The sequence below is a fragment of the Parus major genome, chromosome 4 (assembly GCF_001522545.3).
Source record: "Parus major isolate Abel chromosome 4, Parus_major1.1, whole genome shotgun sequence".
NCBI classification, from domain to species: Eukaryota; Metazoa; Chordata; class Aves; order Passeriformes; family Paridae; genus Parus; species Parus major.
The window spans coordinates 8,274,958-8,300,825 of NC_031771.1; the positions used below are offsets into that span (position 1 = coordinate 8,274,958).

Here is a 25,868-nt window from a genome sequence, read left to right on the forward strand (position 1 = left end):
TCTCCATGCTGCACCGTTCACCAGCAGCAAACTGTGAAATGGAAACCTCAGTGCTCAATTTCTTTTCTTGTGTTCTAAGCATCTGACACTACTCCCTCAATACTATATAGGACTTTTTTACTCTCATCTTGCATTTGTGCATAGTATCTAACTCACCGAATGCCTTCCATCAATAGACTGAAAAAGTAGGCAAATCTCCCAAAAGTCTTGCAAATATACTGGCCATTTGAGAGAAGGAGGATTGCTTGGCCAGGACCAACTGTTAAACTGCAGGACCTATCCTTCACTTTTTGTCTAAAAAACTGAAATGTTTAGAACAGGTGTAAAGACCTAACCCCAGTTAAAGCTTGGTCAAAAAATGGCAAAAAAATGCAAAGATGAAAAATAAAACAATTCCAGAAACTCCTCCACTCTCTGTATCTTTATCAGACACATTGTATAAATGTTTAAATTTTCTGATTCATTATAAATATTCAATAACTTCCTACATCAATGGTATCCTTGACAGATTCATAAGTAGGTATTTGACTCTAGTTAAATGCTCCATAGGGAACTTCGATGAAAATAAAATTCCTCCTACTAGCAATAAAAACATTTGTGTCATCTACACACCCAGAAATACATCAAACCAAAAGATATAATGCTGGGTTCTGGAGTGCAGAGAAACTGAATACCAACTTAGAAAGAACTAAGCCAGGAAGTTAAAAAATAATTTTATTTATTTAATTTTTTCTATTTAAAATTAAATAAATTTTATTAATTTATCATTAAATCACATCAGATTGATTATATCCTTCAACTGATAAAACATATACATTGTTTGGCTGATGTTCTTAATTAATTTGAAGAACACCAACCAATTGCATGCAATTAACAATTACAAAGGTGCAATTAAAACTTGCAAGAGGCTAATAAGTCTCCCATAGGCTCTCCCAGAAGCCGACAAAGTAGCATTTCCACTTCAGATCAAAGTAAACTACAAAACCCAACTAAATTTGCATAGATTAAGTACCACAGGAAAAAAATACTTCACATTTGACAAGAACAGAAGTTAATTTTTTCACTATCACTTTCACTATTCTCTTTGCAAAGTGTTTGCTTCCATTAGAGAGGGAAGGTAGTTCAATAGCTAGTACAAGGCAAGGGGGACTTGCCAAAATGACACAGATTAATTTCAGTGTCAGGAACTACTGTAAATCTCAGCGGTTTGAAAGGTACCATCAGCTGGAAAGGGATGAGAGAATCTATTTGAAACATCACGGAATGTAGACCTCAAAACCATGAGAGAGAACAGCACTGGAAAAGAAATTACTTTATAGCAAATCTAACAAACATTTTCTATAAGATGTCTTGATTTTGAGGTGCTATTTCACAACTGAAGTTTAACATCTCTAAATCTGGACAACTTTCTGCTAGCAACTCTGAAGTACAGCAGTGAATCATCATATTTTCCTCTGTTATTATTGGGTTCTAGAGCCTGCTCCACTTCTCACCTAGAGTTATTTGCCATTCTTGCCACTTCTTTTCCATCTCAGCCTAACACCACCATCATTTTGACTTTGAGAAAGCAGCAAAGACATAATAACGATGTATATTGGTATATATTTTCCCCCTCTAAAACTGATTTTGCTCATATGAAGGCATAAGCAATCTAAAGAAGCATGCTCGAGCCATCCACAGCTTTCACAAAAAGCTGCCTTTAAAGCTATCTAGTTCTCTTCTACCTGAGCCTATAAACACTGCTGGCAATTTTTCCCCCCATGCCTCTAACGTATTTTCACTTAGCACCAGTTTGATGTATAAGATCTGACAACCAGGCAGTTACAGGCCACCTGCATCACTGTCGCCATGACAACAGTGAAAGACAATCCATGATCCCATACCCTGGTCACACGTTTCAATACAGCTTATCTGTCCAAAGCCACTGAGTCTAATGGAAGAGAGTAATTACAATCTTGCACTCATTGTCAAAATTCTCACCATATAATGCTCTTCAAAATTATTTTATTCCTCTCTCATGGCTGCTGTGCAGAGAAAAAAAAAAGAAAAAAAAAAGGGAAAACAAACACCAAAAGAAACCTTAAGTGGGTTTGGAAGGGAAAAAAAGAGTGAAAAGCAAGTCTGTGCCTGATAGAAAAATGCAGCAGTGTATGCAAACTGGTTCTTCACAATGCTGAAGGACTAATCAGAAGCTGGGGAATGTACCAACCACGAAGAGGGATATATGAAAATTTCTATTCATAGAGCATCACTTAAGATCCTTTTGATTTTCCACTGGAGACGAAGAGAGGATATTAGCTGCCCTCTTTTCCCCTCCCCTTCCTGAAAAACTTCCTATCACAACGAACAAGCACCATGCTGCACTGTGCAGCAACAGCAGCCTCAGCAACAGCATGGCTCTTCAAATGACCATGTCACTAAAGAGAGAGGGAACTGTGTCTGAGACAGCAGAGTAGCAGATCCTCCTCTCCACCCTCTATAACAGACTATCTCTTAATTTTTCATTTTTAAAGCAGAACTGCTGGGAAAAGCTTCAGAATTTTACCCCTTCTGATCTCTAAGTGATTGCTGCATTCCCTCCATCTCTCGCAGAAAGTGTCAAAATGTTATTCCTATGTCTATGGCCACAGCCATAATTAGGATGGAGAACATGGTAATATGATATTCAGTTTGTACCCATAAAACACAGATATTACTTCCCTGCCTTGTAGGAAACAGAGGACAGAGAGAATCCAGCCATGACACAGAACAGCAGCACTTATTTTGAAGTATGGCAAATGTTGGACAGTGAGTACTTGGACTGTCAACCTGCAGTAGATACAATACTTTCTGGCACATAATTTGGTGCTGGAAGATTAGGTTGCATCCATAATAAATGAGAAGCTTTGCTTTCTGCTTTATACTCCTTGTCCCAATCCTTCCTTCTCCTCCAAGCTCCTTCATGCCAATCAGTCAGCACATCAAAGCTCCAATTTACTAGGCATGTAATAACTACCCCTCGAATTAGTAAAAAGTGATAAATCAGGAGCAGACAAAACGATACAGTAATTTATTAAAATGTTTCATCCACTCATGTCCAAACCACAATAGTAAATAAAATATCAGATGACTGCCCATTTTAGAGACGTATTTTTAGTTGATTGCTTTCAGGCACAGCATTGGCACCAGAAAATGAAAGCTTTATTCACAGCACATTACCTGCATTTGCCATACAGGGTTACCCAGGCTCAGCTGACACAGTAACCCCACTGTCACTCCAGCCCCAGAGTCCTGACTCTCAACTCCCAAACCACAAGGTAAATAAAAAGCCAGTCTTTTTTGGGCTGTACTTACAGGAACACAAACAGGGTTGAGGACCCTCAATCCTGATGTAGTTCAAGCATGCATTTGAAATAACATTCAGCATTCATGGCAGAATTACTTTAAAGAGAAGCAGTGCTGTGATTTAATGACCACCTTTTAACATATCAGCCAAATAAAACGTTACAACCAACAAAGGTAATAGTATCCTTAAGTTTCTGTAGAGCTGCGACTCCTTCTGGAAGCCCAGTACAAACCTAGTGCCTGCACCACAGAAACACAGCTGGTGCTGTGGCTGTGCAGCACAAACGGCCAAGGCTGCCCAAGGGGGCAGAGAGATGTGTTCAGAGGGCAGCAGGCATGGCCTGGCATGGGCTCTGCAGACTGCACAGAGCAAAGTTGGAAATTCTCCACTGATGACAAGTAGGCAAAGCCCTGCTTTCACCTGGAGCTTTTAAGGAGGAGGACAGATTTTTCAGCTGGGGTGAAGCAGGCACAAGCAGAAGATCTATGTGGCTTTACACCAGTTGAGCAACTGGTCCAGGGCTCCGTTGCACAGAGTACCCCCAACTCCCTCCTGCCTTCTGGCACTGGTTCAGCACCATCGCAAAGGGAAGGGTGCCACCTACAGCACTGCGCACAGTGCTTCCTCCAGCACCATGGCTTGCCTTGGACCTCTCCCAGTGACGAATTAATCAGTGCCAGCCCCCTTAAATGGAGGCTTGACGATTCTTCAGTGACAGAGATGGGCAACGTCCTCAAACTGGTTAATTATTTCAGGAATACAGAGTTAGAGTGTCCCAAATAGATTCCTTGCCTTCATTTCTTTGGTGTCATACTGTTGCAGTGTATTTCCTCTTTTATCATACCTGCATGTCAGTACTATCAAAACCACTGCATTAACTTCTATCTTATTTTTTTTAAGGTATCTTAGAGTGTCAAACATTATTTACTTCAGAATTTCTTCAGAGAAGATTTGGTTCCTGCCCCCTCACTTTCTGTGCTTAATTCCTTTCTGTGGGAAAGATAATTCAAATAATGTATTTTCAATCTTGTACAAGCTACATCTTTTGGAGTTCCTCCGTGTGCAGAGGAACTCAGTCTCTGGAAAGGAATTAGACCTGAGGTGCCTCTTCCTGTTTTTAATCTTACTAAACCAGTACTAATTCATACAGGGGATGTAGAACCAATAGATAGAGTCTGCAAACCAATTCTTACTTTTATGCAAGAGTGCTGGAGCTATTCCTCAATGCTAATCTGAGAAAAAGTCCCTATGTGGAATACATGACACACATATACTGTCCAGAAGGGAGACAAAGAAGCTGAGTAAATCTGACAGAGCCCACCTGCCACTGTTGATGAAACAGTCAGAAAATTAGTAGGTATCCATAGCCACTGCAAGAACTAAAAGCATAATCCTGTAAACCAGAATAACAGTTCAGCTAAATATGAGGATTAGGTTTTCCTCTTTTCTTCATGTTCTGGTTTTTATTATGCAATAATTTTTCTAATTATTACAAATTTGCCATGAAAAGCAAGCTCTGGTCAGAGTGTTGAGACTCTACCAAGTCAGGAAATAGGACACATTAGAATTAATAACTCTTTAATAGACTGTTTAATTCATAACTGCTTAAGTGTTCTCCCTGCTTGGGGTGACTACAGGAATGATCCCAGGGAGCCAAAATGCCTCAACATCATGTTTCACTGAACTTGATGTGGTCAGAAGGCATCTTGTCTAGCAAATCTAGGATAGTATGAGGTGAAATGTGCCAGTAAGTGCCTTTCCATGTCCAGGGGTCTGTGCTTGGGGACAGGCACAAAGCAGCCACAGGGAATAGCCATGGACCACCACCACACAGGATCTTTATTGGCATTGCATACAACTAGTCTGGAATGAAAAATAGTACTGGAAACAGGCCAGAGAAATGTCACAGGTCTACCTTTGCACTAATCCAGCCAATTTTGGTGTTCTGTGTCTCTAAGTTCAGCTACCAGAGGAATAGGTGCTGGGAAGTTCCTTCACCAGCATCCCTGTCCTTCCACATATCCACCATCCAAACACTGGGCTTCTATAGTGTTTACAGTGGCATCTTTTTCTCCCCAAGCCTCCCTCACATCTGCAGTTGCTGCAAGGATGTCACTCCTTATCATGTGTGGCACAGGCTCATAGGGAACAGGAGAGAAGGACACACTGCTTTTGCTGGGATCTTGTGCATGTAGAGGATCATAGAACACCTTACATTGTGGCTTCCTGGCAACAAGCCAGCTGGAGAAGTGAGTCTGGTGGCCTGACAGCAGAAACCCAGTGCAAAAATATGAAGTTAAAAATCCAAGTGCCCAATATCAGAACTCTGCTGTTCTGAGACATCTGTTCTGTTAATACTCTTAATCCTGTGGCTAAGAGCCATCAAAGACCTTGAACTTACATGGAAACCACTATGACCCAAAGAGTCTTCAGCATTCAGAAGGGCAAAATACTATCACTTTAACGTGGGTCAGAAAATTTGAGATACAGTCTCATCTATCTGAATTTTTATATAATATATATGTATTTTATATATATAAAACAAAATATATATTATATATATAATATAATATTAATAGCTATTTATAGATAAATAAAGACTAATGGAAGCCAAAATGTAATGAGCACAATAAGTAGCAGATAAAAACCCCAGACAAGTAAACAGAACTACAAACAGAAATGTGAATCACACCTGAAAGTCACAGGAAGCATCAAACACCAAACAGTGACCAAAGAGATGTGTGCCTATGCATCGCATGCTTCCACATCCAACATGCATCTCCTCCAAACATAGAGGTGCCTTCTACAGGCCAGTGCTGCAGCCAGCAGCATGCTGAAGAGGTGTAATACTCAATACCTGCTCTGTCAGCTGAGGTGTTTTCAGACAGACATAGCAGATACAGATGTCCCTGCACATATATGACCGCTTCTATATTTATGAGCCACCACTTTCACAAACAATAAGTCATATGTTCAACTGGATATGTCAGACAACTCCAGCTTCATTGTCACTGCACATGTTTATTTATTTATCCTCTCAGGCTTAATTTATTCACATTTAATTTTCATACAGATGCAGTAGACACAGAATCCAGCACTCATAACAACACCTGTCTGCTAGGCTTTGCAAACACCCAAAGACATGCCTAATTTGTATTGTCTAAGAGCTATTGCTTAGGACATTTTTTCCCTATGTTTAAACTCTTGTCTTGCAGGTTGAGTTTCAAAATCTCACCTGAAGTCTAAGGATGGTGCAGATTTGCTAGCTGGATGCAATGTGAAGAACTAATCTCACAAATACCTTCCTAGTTTCCTTCACAAGCAAATGCTTTTCACAGTACTGACCTCCTGCTGGAGCCAAGAAACTCAGCTAGTTCAATGAGAACTGTTGTAATTACAGCTCCACTTGTAGCTGACAGATACAGACTCAGGAGTGAAGCCCCCTTTCACTACTTCTTTCTCAAAGGTGTAAGGATGGTTTTGCTGATGGAAAGAAGTGTATTCATCTAACTACTATTTGGTAGATCTAGTATTTGTACATAGTCTGGTAAGCATCCAACCTACGTAACTTTGGATCAGTGTTCAGCCTTTCCTCAGGAATAAACACAAGAAATCCCCTACCAGATCTTCCTGAAAGGCAAACTCTGCCACAAACAAGCCACAGCATTCCTCCCTCACTATCAGTCCCCTATTTCCCTACAGCAGATACAGACTAATCCTAAAGAATATGTGCAGCACATTTACTTTCCTATGATATAACAGTTAAGAGATTTTCCAGATGAAAACAGAAAATATGTCATGAATTAAAATTCCCATATCTCAAAAAGTAAACTAGTATCAGTTGCAAAGTAAACCACAAATCACAATCAACCCCTTCTCCTAAGTGAAGCCTGACTAAAGGGAAACATCTACAGCGTGAGCCTGGATGCCTTTGCTAATGAGTGATGAGAGGTGTTAAATTACAGGCTGCCACAGGCACTTCCCCTAGAAAAAAACAGCTTTTAGGGAAGGTGAGGACTTGCACAACAAGCAACTAACTATGGAGAAACCAAGAGAACCCTTTCAGTAACTCCAAACTCATCTTGAAATATGCACTGTAGTTTTAGTGAGCCACAGTTGGTAAAACTATGACCATAATGAACAGCTGGACATCATTGACATCACTGCCATTTCCACCACCTTCTCTCCTCATCATGCCCTTTTAATCAGTTTTCATATTCCTCATTAACATTTATTATATTAAACCCTACACCCACCTACAGGTGTGTGTATTGAATCTAATCTCTCTCTGGAATGTATTGTACTTATCCATACAGCCTGTTCCAGGCCCTTGCAGTCCTCAGGCCAGAGTATCTGCTTGCCAGTATCTACAAAAAAAGGTTACATTTAACTGAGGTTTCAAGCTGCAGAAAAAGTGTTTTCTAAAAAATAGTGAAATAACTTCTCACCAGAAGGAAAAATAAGGGCAAGGGTAGTGACTTCTCACTGTTATATTGTGAGAATATATACATATATAGATGTTTCTGAGTTATACTAATTAAGGAAAAAGTATTAGAGTATAGATTATTTACTCAAGCACAACTGAGAGCCTGGTCTGAATTTCACAGAACAGTTCAAAGATTTTACCTGTTGTGATCACCAGTCAGATTTGGGCCAAGCATTCCAGATATCATTAAATGTGGAAATAAACTCCGCAGGTATTTATTGATTAACAACTGCGATGCATGGCAGATAATTTCTACTCTTGTGCCACTTCATTAGGTATCTATATTCCCACAATATAACCAAATAACTCATTTTCCAAGACTCCGTTATATACAGAACTTATTGCCAACTATGTCTGCAAAGAATTGATACAGGTGTATCTGTCTACATTCTAACACAAACGTAACTGGGAAAAGCAGATCAAGCCACATAAATGTTTCTACATTATTTTTTTTCATGTAATTGCTTTCCCATTTTTCCCACAGTCCAATTTTTGAATATCTATTTTTAGTCTATCAGAATTTTATCTTTTTCCATGATCAGAAAGGAAAGGTTGGTCACAGTCAAGATTTGCTAATGTGTTTCTAATCAAAGAATCTGTGGGGGAAGAAAAGTATGCAAATACATTTTATTACCCTGCACTCAATATCTAACTCCAAAGAGCAAAAGAAAAGAGACTTTTTCCTTACATGCATAAATACAAATTAAGAAAAGATCATGATACTTGAGCAATCTCCAGCTAACCACTTTCCAATATGGTCAACCAGATTACAGTTGACAAACCACACTTAAATTATTCCCAAGATACAAAGGCTGTAATTTTCTACAATATTTACTGGATTTGCTAGGTCTCTATGGACTGCTGAATTGGCAACAGTATCAATTATATTTTCAACAGGTAAACATAGACTTACATTAGCATTTTTGGCAAAACGACATGTTTTGTATATATATATACACACACACACACAGAGTCTTAACTGCTCATGTCAGTCACTTGTAATAATGACAACCTCAAAATTTGTTTCTGGACTTTGCCCATCTCCATGATGAAGGCTACTTACTGACCAGAACCACAGTGAGCCATGCTGCCTATTCCCTCTGATTAATGGTATATCCCAGGTGTGCCAGGTACTTCCCAAACATAGTTACAGCCTTCTTGTTCTAATGAATTACCAGAACAAGTTAAAACCTCCTACCCTCCCCTTTGCTTTCTACTGTAGCAAGATCTCTACAATCAGAAAAGTAAAACAGCTGCCAAACAAGTTCTCTCTTTTAATCCCCACATAAATCTATTTCCTCAAGGAATTTTACTATCCAGCACCCTCATACTTCCCACCCATATTCTTCTAAGGATAAAGAGCTATCAGGATAAGGTCTCCCGCAAGCCCAACACAAAACTCACTAGTGATAGAAACCTGCTGTCCCAGTCTGCACTGATTTTATTGCAATCTATACACTAAATAATGCTGAGGAGGAGAGTATATAAAAAGACTCATTCCAACCAGCCAAGCAACGGAACGATACAGCTTGGACACTTGAAATCACGTACTTCAAACTTTCTGGATTACGTTTGATTCCTTCCCCATGAAGAACAGAAAAATAAGCCACTTAACAATCTAGACACTGAAACTGAGATGCTGGAGATGATATCAGCATTCCACAATCCTCAAGCTCATATCCTAATTAAACATCGTGGGGTGAAATGTGGAGTATTACTCTTCAATTTAAACACAAATATATTTTTATAGTGTCTGCTCACTAGTTTCCAACAGGGAGACGTGGTGTGCTCTTCAAACCCTCCACCACAGCAACTTTGCATTTCTACTTTGCATCTAGACCAACAGACCCCTAGTTCACTACTAAATTTCTCTAAAACTTTTGTGTTTCACTTGAACACATTGTCCTTCCTCATTGTTTTTGACACTCAAAATGACAAATTATTCCAAAATTCCAGCTGATGAGTCAAAAAACCTTGCCATTATGATATACCATAGCTAACTTAAGTAAATAAAAGTAATCAATTTACCCTAGTGACTGCATTTACGAGATCTGCTTGCTCTGAAGACACCTTCACCACCTGGCACAGATAAATCCCATCTGATCTGGAGACTGGAGTGGAAAACGTACCATTTTCTCCTGTGATTTCAAGTTAAAGGAAAAGAGACAGGGAGGGCGAGAGTCTGATGTCCTTAATTTAGAAAGAGAAAAAAAAACAACAACTCATCAAGATCTCACTGAATTTTAGCCCAGTAAAAAACAAACAGAACTGAAAATGGTGAAAACATAAAAGAAATTAAATGTATATAAACAAGTTTCACTATGTTACAAAGTATTTACTAGTCATAAATGTCTGTAGAAATTACACATTTGTGCTGCATTATCATCTCAATTACACAGTTAAAATACTCAACTCCTTCCTTATTCTGATATAAGTGCTAAAAAAAATACACAAAGGTGTTGGAGTCTGAGATACAGATTGTGTGCCCTTGTTTTTAATACTTAGCTCTAGAATTCAAAGAAACACTGAGTTTCATATAATATGAAATTCATGGGCATGTTTTCATCGCGATACATGAGAACAAATGCTAAAGTTAAATAAGAAAAGTGTAAATGCGTAGATTAGAAAGTTTCTTGAATCACTGGGTGAATGGGTTGAGGTTTAGAGTTTAAGGTAGTTTAGAGAGCAGGGGACAAGATAGAGGATTTAGGGTGTTGTCTCTTGTCCTTCTTTTTTCTTCATGTTCTTTCCTAGAGGTTTTTGGGTAGTAGTAGGTGATTGGGTAGAAAATGCCGCAGTGCAGCACAAAGGTGTTGGGTCATTGGGTCACTAACAAAAATAACTTAGTTGGCACCTGTTAATTGGGTAAATGGACATATAAAAGACCTTGAAGAAGATCTTTGTTAAACATTTTACCCCTTTACTATCATAGTGCACATAGCTCCTTGTACCTTGTAATGCTGATAAGAAAAAATAAACAACTGAGAACGAACGAGAGAAAAAACTCGCCTCCCATCTCATCAATCTTCAGTTCAAAGGGAAAAGAACCCAAATCCAAAAGTCCATAAAGGGACACAAAGGAACATGTTTAAACTGATGAGCACAGCAAAGGAAGTGCAGATAGGTATCAGTCAAACCATGTAAGCAACTTAAAATTGGAGGATGGAATAAGTGTAGTGCTAAATGACAAAGGCCTCAGTCCCAGCACATTCCCACTTCATCTGAAGATAGAATGGCTGATATAAATCAAAGTGCTTAAAATTGCTGCATTTAAACAGGATTTAAAATATCAAGCAGGAAATCCTGATATGACTAAATCAGTTTTGGAGCATGGCTGGATTTGTACTAATTTTTCTAAGGACGAATCAGTTCTACTGATTGGTAACTATTAAAGTGTGTTATTTGACAACTCCATACATCCTTCGCATGAACACACAAACTCTGCATTAATACAGCAAAATACTGGTTTTGACTTAATTTTTAAAAATACCTTCAGTGCACCTGTTATGTAAGAATAAAACTTTATCAAACTGGGTTTTTGCTGCATTTACAAATATTTTTTATTATATTTTATTAGTGGATACCTTGGCTTTCACCTTACGGGAAGCAGAAATCTCTTCCAGCTGATTTCACACTCAGCTTTCAGCCTTAAACAAACTAATAGACTCTAGTAAACTGATGAAGACACCATGTCAGTATCAGCACAGAAGTCTTCTATTGCCTTGTTTCAAATTTTAAGACACTTCATTCCAGAATACTTCCTAAATATCAACCTCTGCTGGTTCAATTTCCTTCAAAATTTCAATACAAATATGGTGCTCAGTTTTAATTGGTTGGATTATTTTAACAGGTGATAGCAAGTTTAGGCATAAACTATCCTATTTTCACATCTGATTTGTGTTTTGAAAATTAATTTTAACTTTACTAATAGAGCTCATCAATCTGAATTAAGAACTAGGTAAAATTCAGTGTTTCAGGTGGGGAGTGTGTGTGTGTGTGTGTGTGTTTGTACTAAAAAAAGAAAAAAAAAATCAAATCACACACCAAACAAGGGCCTGAGCAGAGAAACTGAAATAAACACCTATTACAAACAACTCGTGAAAGAATAACTGCAGCTGACATATGTGGGGGAAAAAAATCACCCTCATCCATCAGTTTAACTTGAATAATTTTGAATTATCTTTTTGGAACACAGACTGCAAGTAATTAGAGTACCATAGCATAAGGCTGGATGGGGCTTTGAGCAACTTGGTCTGGTGGAAAGCTTCCCTGTCAGTGGCAAGGGGGATGGAAGTGAATGATCTTTAAGATCCCTTCCAACCCATTCTATGGCTCTATAAACACCTCAAAACCTGGGAGATGAAGAGTTCTTCATGTACCTGAGAAAAAGGAGCATTAGGATATGATATTGTAAATATCTATATCTTGTTTCAAAATTTCTTGTCTTACTATTCTAATGCCATTGAAGTATGTGAGTTACATGAAAATCCAGATGAAGCGCATGTGAGGGGTAGGACACTGCTATCAGTGTTTTCTCTACTGTGACAGAAACCATGCCATGGGAAATTTGAAAGAAACCCTTCAGACTGCTCTGTAGCAATGAACAGATATGGCTTAATTTTAGGCTCCCTGTATCCTCCTTCACCTTGAAAGAGCAGCATCACTCCTGTTTGCAGAAAAAAAAAGGCAGCAGATTTTTCCTTTCCCCAGACTAATCTGTTTTACTAAATATGGTAGCAGTTCTTGAGAAAGACACCAAGAACTGCTACTTTTACCAGGATAATCCACCCTGGGGTTCTTTCTTCTGTCTTAGTGAATTCTTCCCTTGCTGCCTCTGTCAACTTTCTGGGGCAGAAACTGAACCAGGGCAGTCAGGAATACATCCATATAAAAGTGCTCAAAGCTACAGTAAATCTTTGAGTGTTTCTTACACATCAGTCCATGCCAAAAATAGGAAAAACTAAGGCAGAAATACTATGTTTGTTTTAAAGCTCTTGTCAAATCTTTTGCCCACTGCACAATGTGAGTGAGAGACACTGAACAAAGTGCAATGGAAGAAACCACTGCAGAAAAATATTAAAAATAAATAAATAAATTAAAAAAATAAAAATCAGAATATGAGACGTGGACTATGAAAGGGACACACATTTTTTACCTTCTTAGTAAAACGTATATTTATTCTTAAGAATATTCTTATTCTTACCGTTATTCTTATTCTTATCTTTATTCTATCTTTATTCTTAAATATATTTTTAAGTGTTTGCTACTCTACCTCAAAACCATTCACCCAACAGTAGGTTTTAGACCCAGAAGGACACTAGTGCTTTGGCCACTGCTGACCAGCACATCACACAATGAACGAGAGTGTACATCTCCTGCCTCCTAAGCCTCCTTGCAGCCCTGCACAGCCTGGACAGCTGGCTATTTTTATATCCAGGATAGCATGTGAGCTCAAAGCTTATTACCAAGGGTTTCCCCCTGCACACAGGAGTAATGTCAAGGATTTTCATCTATTTTTTAATTGTGGGAATGGGCTCTACATGCTGTCCAACTTATAACACCTTACCCTTTGTAGAGATTTAAGTAACTTATATGCTTCCCTTAACTTGTATTTTAAGAGTGTACTTCATTTCAGCATTTATAATTGCTTTGCTTAATTCATTAAAGTGCCTAATGTACTTCCTCATATGAATGTATTAAACTAATAAGTGCTTTTAATATTAAATATGGAAGAAATAATCTTTTGATGCTCTTGTTTATCCTCCAAAAAAAAACCCCAAAACCCTGAAATCATGCAAGTAAAGGGACAAGCCTATAGCTCAGGACATCTTGACCAGGGACCAGGAGATTCTGTCTCTCTACAATACTTTTCTCTAGCTTGACCAGTAAACTCAGATGTTTGGATGGATCCAACAGGACACCAGGGAACAAGATACCAGCAGTACGGCCTTATTTCTTTTTTACCTTCTGCTGCTGGTGGCATAAGGGGGCAGATTAATGCCCTTTTCCCAGTGCTTCCTCATTTCCTGGACTAACACAGACAGGTGTAACTACTCTAAAAATAAAGAGCTAGCATCACCTTGAGAATAGACACTGAAATGAAACTGAATTTTATTTTTGCTCATCAGGGTCTCCTGGCTGTGTAGAATTAGCCCTTCCAAACTAAACTTCCAAAACTAGCTATTTGCTACTAAAATTAAAGATGCATGCAGTTTTTGGCTGTGCTGAGGAAAACCTGCAGCCTTTGTTACTATATAGGCCAGAATATGTTTCTCCTAACATCACACTAAATGAAAATAGTTTCACATTCCACCACTGGAAAAGATATTGCCAATTCTCCATTCCCATACATCCAGTTCAAATAACCAGATTACAATCCAGTTTTCTTAAAAGCAGTGGTCTACACCTGAGAGAAGCTTCAGCCAGAAAGAATAAAGCCAATACTAAACAAATTTTAAATATGACCTAGCTCTGAAACTTCTTCTCCTTTATGTGACTGAGCTGTTATTGAGATAAATCCGTATGCAGTAATAAGGGGGTACTGAATGGAAGCAGCCAGCAAAACTGTTGCAGAAACAGAAGGAGTTTTGCTGTGAGCTTTTACCCCCCACACACTTCCCTTGGAGGAACTAAACTGACTTAGCTGTGCCAGGATGAAAGGCCTTTGCAGAAAAGTGATTTTGGAGGAAATGAAGCCTTTTACCAATCACATAATTTTCTTAAAGTGTCAGAACCCTCCAATTCTTCAAACTTACACCTTCCAAACAGAAATGAAAAGTATGGTCCCAGTTGTCAAAACACACATTTACCATAAATACATCCATTACTCACTGCAAGGTTCTCTCTGTATTAATTGTACTGTCTCATGAGCAATTTCAACATGAGGCCACTGAATTGGAAAGACTTGTTGTGTGGCTCTGTCCTGAACACTTAAAAAACTAATGCAACACCCTCTGCTACAAAGAGTGATAGAGCAACAGAACACATCTATTATTAAAAATAACTAAAGAACTTGTGAAAGTATCTTTTCTTATAAAAACTGAACCACCAGTGGGCATCACCTATGCTGAACAAAACCAAACATACAGTGGCTGCACTTAAATATCCACACATATATGAAATGCAGTACAGTTTACTGTGAGGAATTAGAAATACAGTATTTATGTGTTTTTACATCAGTTATATCAAATTACACTCATAAACAGTACAAATTCAGAAGATTTGTGTCTCTTCCCCTTGAAGGACTGACCCAAGCCCCTACCACAGAAAGAAAAATGGAAAGGGAAAAGGAAAAAAAAAAGGGGGGGGGAAAAGAGGAAAAGTGGGAGGGGGAAAGGGCTGGGGCAAAATGGGGGGAAATAAAAAAAAGAAACAAGAAGAAAGAAACAAGGGAAAAAAAAGTAAAAAAAAAAGTTTTTTTTTCCTCTTCTTCCTTTCAGTCACGAGCCCAGCCAACATATCTCAACAATCATTTGAACCTATTATCTCCTAAACTTGGAAAAATATCTTGCACTTGACATGCGGCTCTTAAGGTCTGTATTACTTTTTAACAGCTTACAGTTTGTGGATTCTTAGCTTTCAGGGAGGGAGGGTTTTTTCTGTTAAGAGATGCAAAGGAGTTCCAGAAATTTCCTATACACAAATTATTTTTTTTAACTTTGAGAAAAGACAGCTCTGGTTTTCTAATTTCTACAGGTTTAAAACTAAAATTTATGTAGAGTGAGTATTGGAAAACAGGGCCAGAAAGTGCTGACGTATGACAGAAAAAATGTTATTAATAAAATCATCATTTATATAATGGCTCAAATGTAAGAAATAAGTTGAGGATTTCTGGAATATCTTTTTTTCCACAGTTTGCCAAAACTCACCTTCTTACAGGAATTAGGATAGTTCTTTGTGCAAGTATTGGGTTCTGCCTGTTAGCAGTAACTTTCCAAGATGTACCCCCAAATTTGTTCTAAATATTTCTATTTGTTCTAAATACCAGTAAGATTTCACTTCTGTCACCACAGACATCTTTCAATTTGTCTCCTTTCTTACACATTCAGTGTCTTAAAGATGAACTAAATTGAAGTTCTAGGGCACCTTTTATACAATCATTATACAATCTTTTTATAACATAAATAAGAGTAAGAGAATGACTCCTATTAATATTTACAGAACAACAAAAGCAACACAAAACCACAGCTGTCAATAATGAGAGAGGAAAATAAGCATGCTATTACTTAATATTACCAAAATAACATGAGACCTTCCATACAGTTGTACAGTCCCAGGTGTTATAGACACATATTATATTGTTGGCTTTTCACAAATATTAAAATGAATGTTATATGTATAAGGTTAGAAAACTTTGTTATATTAATATAGTTCCTTCTATTTCTGTTATTGATGAAACTTAGAAATAGTAGTATAATATACATATATGTTGAGCTATGGCATAGTATTAAACCAAAAACTACTTTTGTTTGTATAACTCAAAGACTGAAAAAGATGGTTAGAGACCCCCCTGCATTCTTAGATTATCTTGTCCAGATGAGGACAGCAGTGACCAGAGCTCTGGGGGAGGAATTTATTGCATTTCTGTTATCAGGGAATGTAAAACTCGGTGGAGTCAAGAAGATCGATTTATTGAGAAGGGGGCGAGTCAAAACCTAAACAAAGAAACATCCAAAACTTAAGAGGAATGTTTGAATTATGTATAAGAACTTATGAATATGTAGTAAGATGCTGTTTTTAAAGGACAATCCTTTGTTAATAAGGTGTGCTCTCTTGGCTGAATGCAGAGACACCCAGCCGTATCTGTATACTTTATTTTTATCTCCTAATTGTCTTTCTATTAAACTTTTAAATTCTATAAAAATTATGTGAACCTCGTTTTTCATACAGGGGAAAGGAAAGGGTCTCTATCATGGAACAGCCTACATACTAGGTATGAAACTGGTTGGATTTTCCCATGCCCTCCCAACAATAAGTTGCTGTTCATATCATGATATGTCCATATCATTCTTTGTTTTTACTTCAAGACCAAAGTCAAATTATCCAAACTGAGCTCAGATACTTCTTAGACAGATAAAACATTGTGCCGAATATGCATAGTCAGCTACATATGTCCTTCTGCCACCCTCCAGACCAAAGAAGGCAACTCTGTGACACAAAGACCCTCACTGAAATACCAATACTATGAATGATTACTAATTGAGGAATGCTAACATCTCAGTATTATGACTGAAACATGAAATATGGCATATAAAACTTAGTTCTGTCAACTCCCCAAACAATCTAAGTCTGCAAAAGGCGAACTTTAAGATCACACAAAGCATATTACAAAACATTGTGAAGAGTTCTTAATTCTTGTGGAAAATCCCAACTATTTTTCCAAGACAGTAGTGGCCAATATAGGTCTGATGAAAAACAGCACTAATTTTCAAGCTTACCTGTTTAAGAATATGCAAATCACTGCAAATATCTGAAGCACCAACTTCACATACTAAGACACAGCTAGAATTGCTTAGACAAGATGAGAATATGACTGTAACTGAGGCTTATTAAACTGTAAATCCTGCAAAAATCCTGGCTGTTTGGTGTTCATTTTGACCTCAGGGACAGAAACTTGCTCCTTCCCTTCCCAAAATATGAGACAGTACCTCCCAAGGGAAAGGAAATCTCACATAGCTATTGATTGTGCCTGCAGCACAATGCTGAGCAGTTCTCTCTATCCATCAGAAAACAGTATCACAGCCACTAAAACACTGTGCCTACACCACCTAAAATACTTTCCACTTGTTCCACTGGTTTGAGAAATACACGTTGCCTTCTACCTGCCACAGCAATCACTTCTAAAAACTGATTCATATTAGCAATGGACATATGCAGAGTGGAGAAAAAAATGCATTGAAATGCAGCTTAGCAAAGCTAATACATCAGAAGGAAGAAAAACCTATACCACTTACTTAACCAACTTTAGCAATGTGCAAATAGGATTTGGACATAAATGATTTAAAATACACAAGTGTCCATTATTAATGTGTAAGAAGTTACCCAGGCAATGATTTTCACATGAACTGCTGGTGACTTCCAGGGAATATGCAGGTAACTAAGAAAAGCAAGTCTGCTGTCCAGAGTCTTACATTTGCTGATTCATTTGCATACATATTCATTAGTTATGTCACTGCAAAGTGTTTAGAATTCCTGAAATCTTAACAAAACAAAGGCCACCACCCAGATAATGACAGTGCAAAATAACAGCTAGCATAACACACTGTAATGCTCTGATGGACATAAGTCTTGGAAAAGCAAGAAAACCAAAGCAAACTAATTTGCCTGATATTTGCAGCTGATCATAAGTATGGCCCTGTTAAGTGCCCAAATTCTGTCTACTCGAGGTGGCAAACACTGTACAACTACCTGTGCTCTCACTGACTTTGTGAAGCCCAAGTACATGGGCAAAGTTCTAATCTTCAGCCTGGTTCAATAAGTCCAAAACCTTCCTTTATATTTCTGTCCTTCCATTACAGCTGATGTCTGCTTAGCTGCATTCTGTCTACCCCAGTCTGGGTTCCATCCATCTTCTGTCCTACACCTTTTTCCTGTCCTCCTATCTGCTTCCTCAGGTCTCTGCATTTCTGAAGCACCACCTTCTTGTTTCTCCTTCCAATCCACAAAACCAGTCAACCAAAAACCACTCAAGAATAGAAAAAAAACCCCTATCTCACAAAACCCCCAACCAATCAAACCAAGGTCAAAAGGCAATAAATACTATATAAAATTAACTCTTGCAAAAAATGTATATTATAAAATTGAAAAAATAGGGATCTTGTCTACTTTAAAAAAAAAGCCTGCTATCACATTAATAGAAGTTTTATGCAGCTGTAGGCATTTAGTTTCTTCCCTTTACAATACAAAAGACATTTCATCCTCAGCTTAAATACTAAACCTTGAATCATGTAAGAACTGTGTATTTGTAAACAAAAAGCACCTCTGAAAATTATGAAATATTTTATGAGTCTGTTTGTGCTACGTTCCTTACAGAGCCTGGTATATATGACTCATTCATTGTTTTTCACTTGCTGGCCTCAGTTAGCAGTTATCTTTCTACATTTACAAATGTCTAAGTTTATAGATGAAGAGCTTAGAAAATCTTCTCTTAAACAAAAAGTCATATTGTAAAAGTGGAAAAAAAAATGAGATACCAAGTACTTTAGACAAAATTTGTCACATATTTTACTGTTGTTTGAGACAAGCAGTACAATTTGCTCCTGCCATTATTTAGGGACAAGCTAGCCAGTCAAAACCTGCTCCCATAAACCCTTTATTTGACTTTATGATATATCTTCAGCATGCATCCAAAAGATGCTAAGATCTCTTGCTACCCACAAGAGATAAATAACAGATTTGGGAAGTAAATAATTTTCAAACCAGAAACAATCTCTTCTCCACTAGTAACCACTAGTGAAACTTAACATAGGGAATGCACTGCACTAGAAACACCAATATTGCTAATACTCTTATCTACCTATTGTGCTAACAGGTTGGATTCTAGCAAATGAACTAATTCTGAAATAAAACATCTGAGAAAGCAGAACAAACAAGTAAACAAAAAATCCCAAACAAAAAAAACCCACTGAACTTTTTCATTGCTAACTTATAAAATGATTTTATTTCCCAGACTTGGGTTCAGATAGAAGGAAAATAAAATGACATATGAGTGTCTGTCTCGGACACAGGCCCTTGCTTCAATGTTTCCTCAAGTTCCATATGCAAGTCAAAACATCACAATGGTGATAACTTTTTATGTGGGCTTTTCATAATTACTTAACCTAGTTATTGTTCTACATGGAATTAAAATAAGCACACCACATTGAGCATCCGAAAAAAAAATAAAAATATAATCATCATACTGCAAAGATAAGCAAAACTATGTTTTTCCTTCTTTTATCAAGTGACCAAGTTTATAAATTTTAGAAGGAAATTAGCAAACAAAAAAAATATGAACACAAGCCCATCCCACCCCCTCTTTTTTTTTTTCCTCACAAAGGAAGGATAGTTATCACCTACTTGATACAAATCCATGCTGTGGCCAGCTGATGTCTTCTTTGGACTAGATTGGATTGAAAAGATATTCTCCTCATCATCCTTTACACTTTGCATCATCACTTCACCCTTAAGAGTAACTATAGCAGCATTCCTAAAAGACACTTCCAGTAATGTCTGATGGTCCACAAACTGTATAAGCATTTCACTTCCAAATTAACTCCAGTAATGCACCACAACTACCAGGCTTTCAACTGGCAGGTTGGAAAAGACCCTCAAGGTCATTGAGTCCAACCATTAACCCAGCATAGCCAAGCCCATCACTAAACCAGGTCCTTAAGTGTTACATCTACATTTCTCAAAAATATCTCAAGGATTTTTGACTCCAACACTTCCCTGGGCAGCATGATACAATACCTGACCACCTTTTCAGCAAAGAAACTTTTCCTAATATGTAGAACTGGTTTGTCCATGGAAATGCACAGCTGTATCTCCATGCATGAATCCTGGGAATAAAACTGCTGTCTTTGAAGAGCTCTAAAGGACAGCAGACGCAAAATTACAGGAAATATTTTGAATTGTTGATCAACTTGATTACAAGAGCTACTGAAGTTTAAAGCAAACTACATAGGACCTTCTGCCTCCCCTTTCCTCTAGTCCATCTCCCCCAGTACAGCACCATGTACCTTCACCTTACACCTAAAAAAACCCCACTGTTTTCCTCCTAGACAACTAATTTTCCTCCTACATTAGTACCACAGGCGGACTGTAGATGTAGGACTGCAGCCCTGAAACCACCCTGTTTCATGGCAGCAAAACTTTAATTTGTTTCAGCTGCTTCATCTAATCAACCCCCCTCCCTCCCCCTCCCAAGGCAGTACCATGTGAAGACACCATTAAGTGGAAAAGAATATAGCCCATGCCTAACATCCCAGAAACCCTGTCTGGCTGTAAGTAAACAGACACTTTATCACAGTGGTAGGTGAAATTTTAAATGCTACTACTCAAAATTAATTTTGTTTTTTCTGTTCTACATTCATAATTCTTCATCCCCCCCCTATCCACTGCTGACATTTTCCACAGCAAAAGTATTACTGAGAAGGGCAGTAAACCTTACTGTGACCATAAAGTGATTTTGTTTGGTTGTAAATAAAATGGAGGAGAGAAAATAAGTGGGGGGACGGGGGGTTGTTGTTTTGCATGATGTAGAATACGTATTAAAATGTATTAGAAATGCATTATGGGTTAGAAAAAATAAGCTCCAGCAAAATCGTATGGGGTGAAAAAAATGTAAAGTCAAATTATCTCTGGTAAATTTTCAAAATTGCAGCAATCCAGCCTTTAAAGCTTTCAGTGTACAAGCTACCTGGCATAAATAAAAGAAAATAAATAAATAAATAAATAAATAAATAAATAAATAAGGAGAGACAGCACTGCAACCTCAGCATCATATCTCCACTTTTACTGGAAGGCAAAGACTGCAAGCTCAGCCCAGAAATATACAATAAAAAAGGACCTACAGATTTTTTTTGACTGACCCCCATTCAGATACAGAAATCTACAGTCTTCTGCATGAGTCCACTAAAGCCTTCAAAGCTACATTACCTGCTTTGATGACAACTAAAAATACATATAATGAACAGCAACACTGCTTGCTGGACACATCATTAAAAAATTATTATTTAATGTCAATTGCAGTTTTCCTTCTGCTGCCTCAGTTATGCACTGGAATGCAATCCAGAGAAATCAGAACTACAGTCACCAGCTCTGAAGACAAATAGGAACAGCAGCACAGATCACAGCTGAAATGGAAGAATCAGTTTAGCAGTCCAAAGGCAACTAGTGCAAGGTAAGGCAGATTTAAAGTAATTTTTTTCAGATGCTACAGAATCTGAAATACAATATTCTGCATAAACAGAAGGGGTAAGGAATGCAACAATTTCTTTTTAGGCAAAGTGTTGATCCATCCTCCTTAATGTAAGGAATTATCTTAAATTATTAAAAAAATCCTATATTTTCCAGAATTCTTCTACAAGCTCCTTGCCACAGGCACCTCCATACCTCCTTTAGATGAAACACAATGCAGAAGTGCCAAAACATCACAGAAGATTAGATATGAGCTAAAGAAAAAATAAAGAGAATGAGAATATAGACAATATAGAAAATGGGTAGGTATCAGTGATTCTTAAACTTGTTGGACTGTTACATCCCTTTTCACCATTGAAACTGATCATAAATCTTATCACTTTGATTTGGAGTACACTCTAAAAACCAGTGTGTAAGTACAGGTACTGGTTTATACACATAGGCATATTGGCTTCTTGGTTGTGATGCTGCCCGGGGTCAGAGTAAAGTTAAAAACCAATTCTCTGCTTTTTTTCAAGGTACACAATATCCAAGAACATTCTGAATTGGCCTGAGATTGTCACAAGCATCATAAAGATGATGCAGAAAAACTATACCTTCACTGCAGCACTGAACAATTCTTCCTCCAAATCTGAAGAGCAGAAGAAAATTAAGTTGAATTGTTCTATTAAACCTGAAGTGTTACTGTATGGCACATAGTAAAAGTAATGTAGGGAGGAGACAGAAAAGTGAAGACAAGAGGAAGATGCACAGCCCCACCTTCCATCATTGAAAGCACAATACTAAGCTTCACTTGATGAGAGCCGAGAACTTAAAAGACACTTCAAAGCCTTACATGAAAACCCTACAGAAAGTAATAAAAATAAAAAAAAAGAAAAAAAATCCTTGTCCTGTTGATCTTTCTGTTTATTCTCTTAGTTATTCTGAAAGTCATAATTCAAACCTCTTTCCTGTGGTTGTGAAGAACTGACAGCAAGCAAATGGCAATAGATCATCTGTGCTACCAACAGCACTGCAGCATTAGCTTTAGCACTTTCATAAACTTCTAGAAAGTGCAAAGTTCCTATGGGTGAACACATTTCTCTCAGGTCAACTGAAGATTGGAGTATTCTTATCTCCTCACCAATTTTAATGGTGTATGGAGGCAAACAAAATCAGTCTGAAAGAGGGAAGTCTTGAAAGAAGGCAACTCTTCCTGTAAGCACAGAATTTCGCAGCTGCAATCTTATTAACTACTGTGAGTTTAAAAAGACATTTTCTCTTAAGCCCTATGCAACTGAGCTTCAAGTATTCAGAAAGCAAACAGGAGCAATTTGAAGTGACTTCTGAGCTACAAACATCAGGAAACTAAAATAAGTAAGAGGGAAGCAAAAGAGCAATCAAAGTTACATGATTTTGTGATTCACCAGCTTAGGCAAACAAGGGAAATATATATTTCAGATGGTTAAGGCTCCCAAATTCTCACTGAATGTACAAGCATGCTGCTTATCTGAACAGCCTGTGAGATCCCAAACTGCAAAACTGATTACAGGTTTGTAACTCCAGTTAGAGATTGTACCTCACATTTCAATTCACAAAACAACACACTTGAAGGATTCCAGTCAGCAGTTAAATGGCTGCCAGGCCTGTTCTTAAACCTCTGCTAATCCAAGCACATCTCTCACATGAATTATAAATATTGGAGTAATATGCAACCAAATGTCTTATACATGCAAATGTTTAAATAAAAATGAACCCTGACTCCTTTGCTACATACAGCTGCCCCTGTTTCAGTGTCTGTGCTCAGGAACAGAACTGTGCACTGACACTAGGTGTAACTTAGCTGAGGTTCAATGTATGCTACCAGGTAAGCATGTTTGAACTAAGAGGTCACAGCTGTTTATCCTGGGATAAGAGTTGAGTTTCACAAGAGGATTAAGGTATTGTAAGACTGTGCTACCCATGGGAGGGACAGTCAAACAAATGATGGATCTGATCCAGCTAAAAACTAACCCAGAAGAAAAGGAATAAGTGTGTCTGCCCTCCCTACCTGCTCAGTGAACCTCTGGCCGTGGCGCTACACAAGCAAAAGCCACCCTTAGCAAAGGCAGCAAACACAGCCCCTGACAAGAGGAGGAAAGAGGAGACTTCCTCAGTGGTGGCAGCTCAGGTTACACCAGCTGAAGCCATTTGTGAAGCCTTAAGCTTTAGGTCAAGTTACTGTAAATTGAGGTTAATCTAAATGCAACCAATTGTCCTAACACAATCATGTTAATATATTTGGCGCTGCATTAGCAGAACGAATTTTTTATGTGTTCCAGACAAAGATGTTGTTGCTGAACTTAATGCCTAGAATTTCACTACAGGACTTTCAAAACATTTTGTTTGGTCAATCTGAAGCTGAGATTTCACTATGACTGGATTCCCTGTGTCAAAATACAACCTGCCCTGCTCCAGCTATGGTTTGTAATAACCCAAGCCACTGTCTTTGAAAGAGACACACTTTCCATCAGAGCATTAAAGGTCATCAGAGGCTAGCAGTGCTTGAAGTGAAGAGTCTCTTCATTCTTTTCAGCTTGCTAAACTGAAACCTATTGTGCTGACTAGCTGCTAAAGGAGGTCAGCACAGAAACTCCTTGTCCTAAAGGACAATAATCACACAGACGCATCAAGCACGAGTTGGTATGAAAAGGAGAAAACAAATGGGAGAGTCCTGTGGAGTAAGAAAGACATAGAGATCCACCCTTATAGGAAAAGGAAAATAAAAAGGGTTACACAACGACTCCTTCTATGATGCTTATGAAAGAGGAGTATTGTTGGTTGGGATTTAATTCTCATATCATCCCTGTTGTGTATTTACTACTGACTTTACCCCTGTGTGAGCAAGATCAGTCATAGCTTATTAACTGAAGAGATGCTTAATCTTACTTAGTCATCAGGCATGGGTAAGGGCTATAAGTATTTGACCATTTGTGGAAAATAAAACTGCTAAAAATTAACTTCTTTTTTCATCTTTGCTATGCCAGAGAAATAGACTTTTCCTATAGTGTGACTGATGAACTCCTAAGCACCTGTAAAGTAAGTTGAATAGCAATATTACACAAGAAGGAACACAAAAAATGGGCTCAGGTTTGTGAACATATGCACAAGTATATATTAAATACAGCAAGTGTGAGCTTTAACAAACTTCTCATAAGCCTGACAACATTCTGCGATAATTACATTACTGGCATTATCCATGAATCACTAAGACAAATCCAGATTTTCACTCTGGATACCTTTTTCAAGAAAAATAAGAGACTCGGGTCAAGTGAGAAACTACTTTTCTGTGGTGGAATATCTACTGTGGATGTTGCATGTGAGAAATCAGGCAGGGAGCACAGTGTCTGTGTGAAACTAAGTCCCACAATTTTCTCACTCTAGCCTGAGAAATCACAATGAGGAATCCAAACAGTCCTTGGTGAGAGAAAACAACCTTTGCAGGTGTTGTTTGTTGCCTTGTTTTCTTGTAAGTAACAGTCAAGGGGTGGTGTTCCTAACTGTTCAATGATGTCCAGTGATGTGTTGGTTTCACGACCAATGAGAGTCTTCCCTTTTTGGACCTTCTCAGAACTGTCTATAAAAGAAGATCTGGAAGATAAAACTTACTCTGGAAAAAAACTTACTCTCTTTTGCACCAAAGCTAGAGAATCTATGCAGTTACTTTTGCTGTTCCTAATATAATGCTACAATCTATCAACAAGGAAGATATATAACCAGATTTCTGTAATTCTGGACACATCTTCTGTTCTTACACAGAGAAAGCTGAAAGGAGTGGCCTTTTTCCTTCCCTCAGGTAGAAGTGCAGTGTGATCATTAACTTCTGGAAGGTAGTGTGTTAGCCCAGAATGGGTAAAGAGCAGTACTGGAAAATACCATATATTTCCAGATGTGTTTTCTCAGACTTCAAACTAATTCTGAATTGGCATTGTATGCTTTGGCAGGGGAACAGAAAAGATGATCTAACAGGTCATTTGACTTCTGTCACTAATGTCTCTGATCTAAATAACATTTTATGTTTAGGTGTTTAAAACACAATTTCCTAAGAACCAGGTTTAGGGTTAGAAATGGACAGTAAGACAGTGGCTACCAAACCCACAATAATGCTAAATTAAATTGAAAAAAGTCTTGAGGATCCTT

At 37.9% G+C, this 25,868-nt stretch overlaps 1 protein-coding gene and 1 long non-coding RNA gene across 3 annotated transcripts in view; one reads left to right on the top strand and one right to left on the bottom strand.

Annotated features, from left to right (window-relative positions):
* The window catches only part of MAML3 (mastermind like transcriptional coactivator 3), a 307,031-nt gene that overhangs the window by 275,659 nt on the left and 5,504 nt on the right, over positions 1–25,868 (bottom strand). The window lies entirely within an intron of this gene.
* Positions 21,548–22,598, top strand: LOC117244216. Its single transcript, XR_004496842.1, has 3 exons — positions 21,548–21,693; positions 21,867–22,012; positions 22,229–22,598. It is a non-coding gene; the product is annotated as an uncharacterized LOC117244216 (long non-coding RNA).